The following is an 8740-nucleotide window of genomic DNA, read 5'->3' as shown; positions in this document are numbered from 1 at the left end:
CAGCGTTTCTCATGATGTACTCTGCATATAAGTTAAATAAGCAGGGTGACAATATACAGCCTGGACGAACTCCTTTTCCTATTTGGAACCAGTCTGTTGTTCCATGTCCAGTTCTAACTGTTGCTTCCTGACCTGCCATACATCACTGTAAATCAACCACAGGTATACATATGAAACTCTCCCTCTTGAAACTCCTCCCACTTCCCATTCCATCCCACCTCTAGATTGTTACAGAGCCCCAATTTGTGTTCCCTGAGTCCTACAGCAAATTCCCATTGGTTTCCATGCTACTGTCTCCATTCACCCCACCCTCTCCTTCCCCCTACCATGTGCATAAGTCTGTTCTCTATGTTTGCATCTCCACAAAGTGGTTAATTTTAAAATGTTATCTGTTTCATTTCCTCTCATATTCCTAAAGATGACTGTTCATAAAAAATGTGTGGTTATTTCACAATCTCACTGGAAATTATGACTTTAAAGGAGAGAACTTAACCTTCAGAATGTAAATATGCCCAGCAAGTTCACATGCAGTAAAAAGCAGTGACGTGCCTTCATGTCCACCAGACTTCTCTGCTAACGGTTATTTTCGCATCTCACCTGGATGACAAGGTATTTGCATGCTGATGAGTCTCATGCACTGTAAGATTTCAAGGTAGTTTGTGAATCATTAAAAAGAAGAGACTTCTTACAGTAAATACATGTTGTGTTACTTGTAATTCATGGTATTCTCAGTCCTTGAATTCATGCTTTAGAAGCTGTACTGTTCTGGGGCTCAGAAACACCTGGACCAGAATCCTGGTTCCATGCTTGTCAGATACGTATCCTCAGGCATGAGCTCAGCACCTCTGAACCTCAGCTTCTTCATCCACAAAATGGGCATAAATGTTTAGATGTAAAGGCGTGTTATTATTCAGGAAGGCACAGAGAGAGATTGATTTTAAGGAGTTGGCACATGCAATGGTGGGAGTGTTGCAAATTCAAAACCTGCAGGATGGGTGGCAGGCTAAAGACCTAGGAAAGTTACAGCTCAACTCCAAAAGCCATCTATTGCCATGATTCCTTTCTGTTCATGGGGAGAACAGTCTTTGTTTATTCAGGCCTTCAACTGATTGGATGAGGCCCCCACACAATACAGAGAGCAATCTGACTTCTTAGAGTCCACTGATTTAAGAGTTAATCTCACTAAAAATTATCACAGAAACATCCATAATAATGCTTGATCAAATATCTGGGCACCATGGCCAAGGTGACACACAAAATCAATCATCACATAAAAATTAAATAACAAACCCTAGAGAGAATGCTTGGCCAATTAATTGTTCAATAAATAGGAACTGCTGGCAAGAATTTAATTCAATAAATTATTTTTTAGAATCTGCTATGTAAAAGACTTTTCCAGTAGTCATGTATGGATGTGAGAGTTGGACTCTAAAGAAAGCTGAGCGCTGAAGAATTGATGCTATTGAACTGTGGTGTTGGAGAGGACTCTTGAGAGTCCCTTGGACTGCAAGGAGATCCAACCAGTCCATCCTAAAGGAAATCAGTTTTGCATGTTCATTGGAAGGACTGATGTTGAAGCTGAAGCTCCAATACTTTGGCTACCTGATGCGAAGCTGGGAAAGATTGAGGGCAGGAGGAGAAGGGGACAACTGAGAATGAGATGGCTGGATGGCATCACTGACTCGATGGACATGAGTTTGAGTAAACTCCAGGTGTTGGTGATGGACAGGGAGGCCTGGCATGCTGTGGTTCATGGGGTCGCAAAGAGTCGGACAAGACTGATTGACTTAACTGATGACTGACTGATGTAAAAGAAACATCTATAATAATGCTTGATCAAATATCTGGGCACCATGGCCAAGGTGACACACAAAATCAATCATCACATAAAAATTAAATAACAAACCCTAGAGAGAATGCTTGGCCAAATTAATTGCTCAATAAATAGGAACTGCTGACAAGAATTTAATTTAATAAATATTTTTTTAGAATCTGTTATGTAAAAGACTTTTCCAGTAGTCATATATGGATGTGAGAGTTGGACTATAAAGAAAGCTGAGCACTGAAGAATTATCGGCATCCAGAGAACATCTAAATAAATGAATCATCTAGCTCACCCTGCTTAAACAAGGCACATGTCAGTGCCAACAGGGAAGCATAAATTGCTATGAGAGTTCTTAGAGATACTGGGGTCTTTGGCAATTTGCTCAGTCTTCCTGACTTTGGTTCCCAGATGGTTGTGTGTCACTTTGGTTGACAGATGCAGAAGTATCCAACAGGAGAGATGGAGACTCAGGCCAAGAAGAAAAAGAACAGACAGGAAACCACGGGGAGAATGCTGCAGCCATTTTCCAAAGGTGTAATTGATGTGGGGAGGTGATGTTTGCCAGAGGTAGGCCAGGCCTTGTTACCAACACAGAGGAGGAAAGGGGGCGGGGGGACGGAAGCAGGAACACTGGGTAGATTCAACAGGAAAGATGTGCCTTCAAGGGAAGTGCAGCGATGCAAAATCCAAATTGTTGCTACTACACAAGGCAAATTTATTAACCAAAATGTTCCCTCTGCTTTCCCTGCCCTCTGCACAAAGGGTTAAACTCGCACTTCTGACTTTACGTACCGTCTGGATCATGAATACTTATTGCCCTCACCCAAAAGGTGTTCTTCCTGTAAGTCTTAGTCATCAGCACATTGGCACAAAGCCTGTGTCTAAAATCCCCAGAAAATCCCAGGGCCTAAATACCCACTGCCTTCCACCCTCCCCACACACACATCATCCTTGAGTCCCCCAGCTCCTGGCCTCCTGTTGGGCCACCCTCCTTCCTGCACTAGGTTCCAGCCACACTGGTATCCTTGAAGTTCCTCCAGGACAAGCGACTTCCATTCCTTGACCTTTGCTTGTGCCATTCCTTCCACAGGACATGGACATTTCTCTTGCTTTCTTACCTGCACATCTTCCTATCATGTGGGTTTCAGCTTAAATAGCACCTCCCAGGAGAGCTTCTCTAACCACCCACCTGAAGGTCACACATCCTTTCCCCCTACTTCAGCTGTCTGCTTCTTCCCTCCTAGCACTTAACACAAGGGGTAGTAATTTTGCTTGTTTGTTTGATATTTTCTTTCTCCTATAGACCTAAATCAAATTCCTTTTGACTGTACAGTGGGAGTGAGAAATAGATTCAAGAGACTAGATCTGATAAACAGAGTGCCTGATAAACTATGGACAGAGGTTCGTGACATTGTACATGAGACAGAGAGCAAGACCATCTCCAAGAAAAAGAAATGCAAAAAAGCAAAATGGCTGTCTGGGGAGGCCTTACAAATAGCTGTGAAAAGAAGAGAAGTGAAAAGCAAAGGAGAAAAGGAAAGATATACCCATTTGAATGCAGAGTTCCGAAGAATAGCAAGGAGAGATAAGAAAGTCTTCCTCAGCAATCAATGCAAAGAAATAGAAGAAAACAATAGAATGGGAAAGATTAGAGATGTCTTCAAGAAAATTAGAGATACCAAGGGAACATTTCATGCAAAGATGGGCTCGATGAAGGACAGAAATGGTATGGACCTAACAGAAGCCGAAGATATTAAGAAGAGGTGGCAAGAATACACAGAAGAACTGTACAAAAAAGATCTTCACGACCCAGATAATCATGAAAGTGTGATCATTCACACTCACATCATTCACACTCACCCAGAGCCGGACATCCTGGAATGTGAAGTCAGGTGGGCCTTAGGAAGCATCACTACGAACAAAGCTAGTGGGGTGATGGAATTCCAGTTGAGCTATTTCAAATCCTGAAAGATGATGCTGTGAAGGTGCTGCACTTAATATGCCAGCAAATTTGGAGAACACAGCAGTGGCCACAGGACTGGAAAAGGTCAGTTTTCATTCCAATCCCAAAGAAAGGCAATGCCAAAGAATGCTTAAACTACCACACAATTGCACTCATCTCACACGCTAGTAAAGTAATGCTCAAAATTCTCCAAGCCAGGCTTCAGCAATATGTGAACCGTGAACTTCCAGATGTTCAAGCTGGTTTTAGAAAAGGCAGAGGAACCAGAGACCAAATTGCCAACATGCGCTGGATCACTGAAAAAGCAAGAGAGTTCCACCAAAATATCTATTTCTCCTTTATTGACTATGCCAAAGCCTTTGACTGTGTGGATCACAATAAACTGTGGAAAATTCTGAAAGAGATGGGAATACCAGACCACCTGACCTGCCTCTTGAGAAATCTGTTTACAGGTCAGGAAGCAACAGTTAGAACTCGACATGGAACAACAGACTAGTTCCAAATAGGAAAAGGAGTACATCAAGGCTGTATATTGTCACCCTGCTTATTTAACTTACATGCAGAGTACATCATGAGAAATGCTGGGCTGGAGGAAGCACAAGCTGGAATCAAGATTGCTGGGAGAAATATCAATAACCTCAGATATGCAGATGACACCACCCTTATGGCAGAAAGTGAAGAAGAACTAAAGAGCCTCTTGATGAAAGTGAAAGAGGAGAGTGAAAAAGTTGGCTTAAAGCTCAACATTCAGAAAACTTAGATTGTGGCATCTGGTCTCACCACTTCATGGGAAATAGATGGGGAAACAGTGGAAACAGTGGCTGACTTTATTTTTCTGGGCTCCAAAAATCACTGCGGATGGTGATTGCAGCCATGAAATTAAAAGACACTTGCTCCTTGGAAGGAAAGTTATGACCAACCTAGATAGCATATTAAAAAGCAGAGACTACTTTGTCAACAAAGGCCCGTCTAGTCAAGGCTATGGTTTTTCCAATGGTCATGTATGGATATGAGAGTTGGACTGTGAAGAAAGCTGAGTGCAGAAGAATTGATGTTTTTGAACTGTAGTGTTGGAGAAGACTCTTGACAGTCCCTTGGTCTGCAAGGAGATCCAACCAGTCCACCCTAAAGGAGATCAGTCCTGGGTGTTCTTTGGAGGGCCTGATGTTGAAGCTGAAACTCCAATACTTTGGCCACCTGATGAGAAGAGCTGACTCATTTGAAAAGACCCTGATGCTGGCAAAGATTGAGGGCAGGAGGAGAAGGGGACAATGGAGGATGAGATGGTTGGATGGCATCACCAACTCAATGGACATGGGTTTGGGTGGACTCGGGGAGTTGGTGATGGACAGGGAGGCCTGGAGTGCTGAGGTTCATGGGGTCACAAAGAATCGGACACGACTGAGTGACTGAACTGAACTGAACTGGCTGATAGACTGTGAGCTTCCCTGATAGCTCCGTTGGTAAAGAATCCACCCACAATGCAGGAGGCCCCGGTTCAATTCCTGGGTTGGGAAGATCCCCTGGAGAAGGGAAGGGCTACCCACTCCAGTATCCTGGCCTGGCGACTTCGATGGACTACAGTCCATGGGGTCGAAAAGAGTAGGCCACGACTGAGCGACTTTCACTTTCACAGTAGACTGTAAGTTCCACAGGGCAGGATCCACACCTGTCTTGTTGATGTCAAAGTGCAGCACCCAGGTAGCTCAGTTCAGTTCAGTTCAGTTCAGTCACTCAGTCGTGTCTGACGGTTTGCGACCCCATGAATCGTGATGCTAAAGCACCCAGGTAGAAACATGATTAAATATTTGTTGAACGAATGCGTAAATGAATGAATGAGTGAGTGAGTGAGCCCCCTTGGTCTCTCTGAACCTCAATCCAAGTCTTTCTGTTTGAAGCCTGCACCGATTTCTGGTGCGCAAAATGTACATAAAACCATTCCCTATGAGATGACGACCGCTAAGGTTTGTGATTCTGTTACTCTTAACCTGGTTTGAACTCAACTCTGTTATGGCCTTCCAGATTTAACTGACTGCACCATCTGGCTCCAAACTCCAGGGTCTCATTAAATGAGCAGTAATAATAGAAGTAATTGCAAAAAGTAGAGGAGATTAAGGAGACAACAATAAAATAACATTGCCAGCACAGGGCTATTGATTTTGTTTGTATCCTGCTGGTGCGGAGGATAAATCATTTTATTTCTCAGATTCATTTGTTTACAATAAACATTGACACTGGGCATGCAGGGCAGCCGCTGATGAGTGCTAAAGAGCGATTAGTACTAAAAATGTCTCTGCAGAGTTCCATCATGTCTGGTAAACCTAGAAGATTAAATAGAAGCCAACCACTTAAATTCAAGCCACAATGATTTCTTTCATTGTTCTTTTTCTGATTGGCAGAAATGTACACAGCAATAATTCCAGCAGTTTCCTGCTGTTCCAACAAAAAGGATTTAGTTAAGGTATTAAAAGTTCTGTGTCACTAAGGGAAGAGTACAGTGTAACTTTTCTTATGTGGCCTCTGGAAATTTATATAAAACTTACCATTGGAAGCTTAATGAGAAATTTGGAAAAGATGAATAAAGATGTATGACATCCATCATAGACTAATAATTCATTGTTATTACCTTTATCATTTCTCTTGAGACAGTTTCTTTTCATTGTGGTCATCCTTCCAGTAATATTATTTGAGAAAAATCACTAAATTTAGAGCAAGCATAAGCCATGTGTGTACACGCTAAGTTGCTTCAATCACATTCAGCTGCTTGTGACCCCATGGACTACAGCTCACCAGGCTTCTCTGTCCATGGGATTCTCCAAGCAAGAATATTGGAGTGAGTTGCCATGCCCTACTCCAGGGGATCTTCCTGACCCAGGGCTCGAACCCATGTCTCTTATGTCTCCTGCATCAGCAGGTGGGTTCTTTACCACTAGCACCGCCTGGGAAGCCAAGCATAAACCATATCTTCATCCAATCCATAAACCACAAATTTTGCAGCTGTCTTCCAATTTATTGTAATAGCCTGGTTTCTAAACTCCTGAACTTCGCTGTCTTTTTCCATGTTCTCAAAACGTCAATATTATTGTTACTTTTATTTTATAGGGGATGGCATGTTTATTTTCAATCAAAGTGGCAGAAATCAGAAGTTCTCAAAGGGTGTTCCCTGGGCCAGCAGTTTCAGCATGACATGGCAACTTACTGCAAATGTAAATTCTCAACCCCCAACCCAGACCTACTATGTCAGCCACCCTAGGGAGAAGAACCAGCCATCAGTGTCCCACAAATCCTCCAGGGGATTCTGATGAGCACTCAAATGGTTCTCAGTTGGGAGTCAGCTTGCCCCCCTACTGCCAGGGCATTTCACAACATCTGGAGACATTTTTAGTTGTCAACAACTAGGGGAGAGGTTGTAGTGGGCATCTAGTGGGTAGAAGCAAAAGATTCTGTTGAACACTTTACAGGGCACAGGACAGATTCCCATAACAGAGAATGCAAGTCCAAAATGTCAATAGCTCCAAGGCTGAGAAATCGTGGTGAAAGGAAAGAACCCTGATGAGCAACTCCGAGTTTTAATGTTTCCTATTCATTTTTATTTATTATTTTATTTTTGGTGTTCCACGTATCACAAATGATTTTACTTTTCATTTCTTATTTTTATTTTAAACCCACTCAACATGATTTCTATTAGTGTCATCTTTAGACAGTCTTCCTCCAGCTTGGAATAACATCAATGTTTACCTATGTGTTAGATTTCCTTTTTTATACTTAGTTAATCCATTTGGAATTAACTTTCATAAAAGTTGTGAAGTTTTAACAGTTTCTTTACTGTATTAAAAGTCTTCATACATGATATGAATTGCTTCTATTTCCTGACTGAGCCACAGCTAAGAGGATGTGCTCCACAAAAACAATGGAATTAACTGAGCAGAAAGACCAGTTTGAATCAGCTTCAACCTCATGTGACCAAAAGCTTAATACTAGATTGAATGCCAGATGAAAGTATATTTCTCACACTAAAAAATAAAGATGTGGCAATGAACAGACTGGTGCTTGGTTTGTGGTGCTGTAATTATTAGGGGCTTAGACCTCTGCAAAATATCCTTGTCATTATGACCCAAAATGCCTGCTGAAGCTCCAGCCATCACATTCTATTATGTGCAGTTTGATGAGGAAAAAGACAGAAAAGGGTGAGCCTCTTTTCTTTAAGGACACTTTCCAAAGTTAACATACATTATTGTTTGTATCTCACTGGCCAAAAATAAGTTATAGAGCACACCTATTGCATAGAAGGCCGGGAAATACAATCCACTAATTAGGACAATAGTTATAGAGGTAGGGACAATAATCTTTGCCAAGTTGAGTTGCAGGAACCAGGGGTTTAATGTGTCAAAGTTTTGAGATAAAGGGGATCTCCAGGATGACAATTCTGTGTGTGTTGGCAGTGGGGTGTGCTGGAGGGCAATCCTTTAATGGAGAGTCCCAAAGAGAAAGTGAAAGAAAGTGAAGTCTCTCAGTCGTGTCTGACTCTTTGTGACCCTGTGGACTGTAGCCTGCCAGGCTCCTCCATCCATGGGATTTTCCAGGCAAGAGTACTGGAGTGGGTTGCCATGTTCTCCTCCATGTCATCTTTCTCTGCAAAAAAGGGAAGAGAGAGATGATTTGCATTACTGGCATCTTTGCCACACAACTCCAAGTGCTCAGCCCTGGAGCAAATCCTGAGTCTGTTTCCATTTTCACAACCAACACATAAGCATCACTTAAGAGCAAAGAAAACTAAAGAACTCAGTAACCCCCAACAAAGAATGATTTGCAAGCTTTTACCCTTCCATTTTTCCAGTAGTCATGTATGGATGTGAGAGTTGGACTGTGAAGAAGGCTGAGCGCTGAAGAATTGATGCTTTTAAACTGTTGTGTTGGAGAAGACTCTTGAGAGTCCCTTGGACTGCAAGGAG

This window comes from Bison bison, unplaced genomic scaffold, assembly GCF_000754665.1.
Source record: "Bison bison bison isolate TAMUID 2011002044 unplaced genomic scaffold, Bison_UMD1.0 scf7180017864475, whole genome shotgun sequence".
Classification (NCBI taxonomy): domain Eukaryota; kingdom Metazoa; phylum Chordata; class Mammalia; order Artiodactyla; family Bovidae; genus Bison; species Bison bison.
This window is presented reverse-complemented; position numbering follows the sequence as displayed.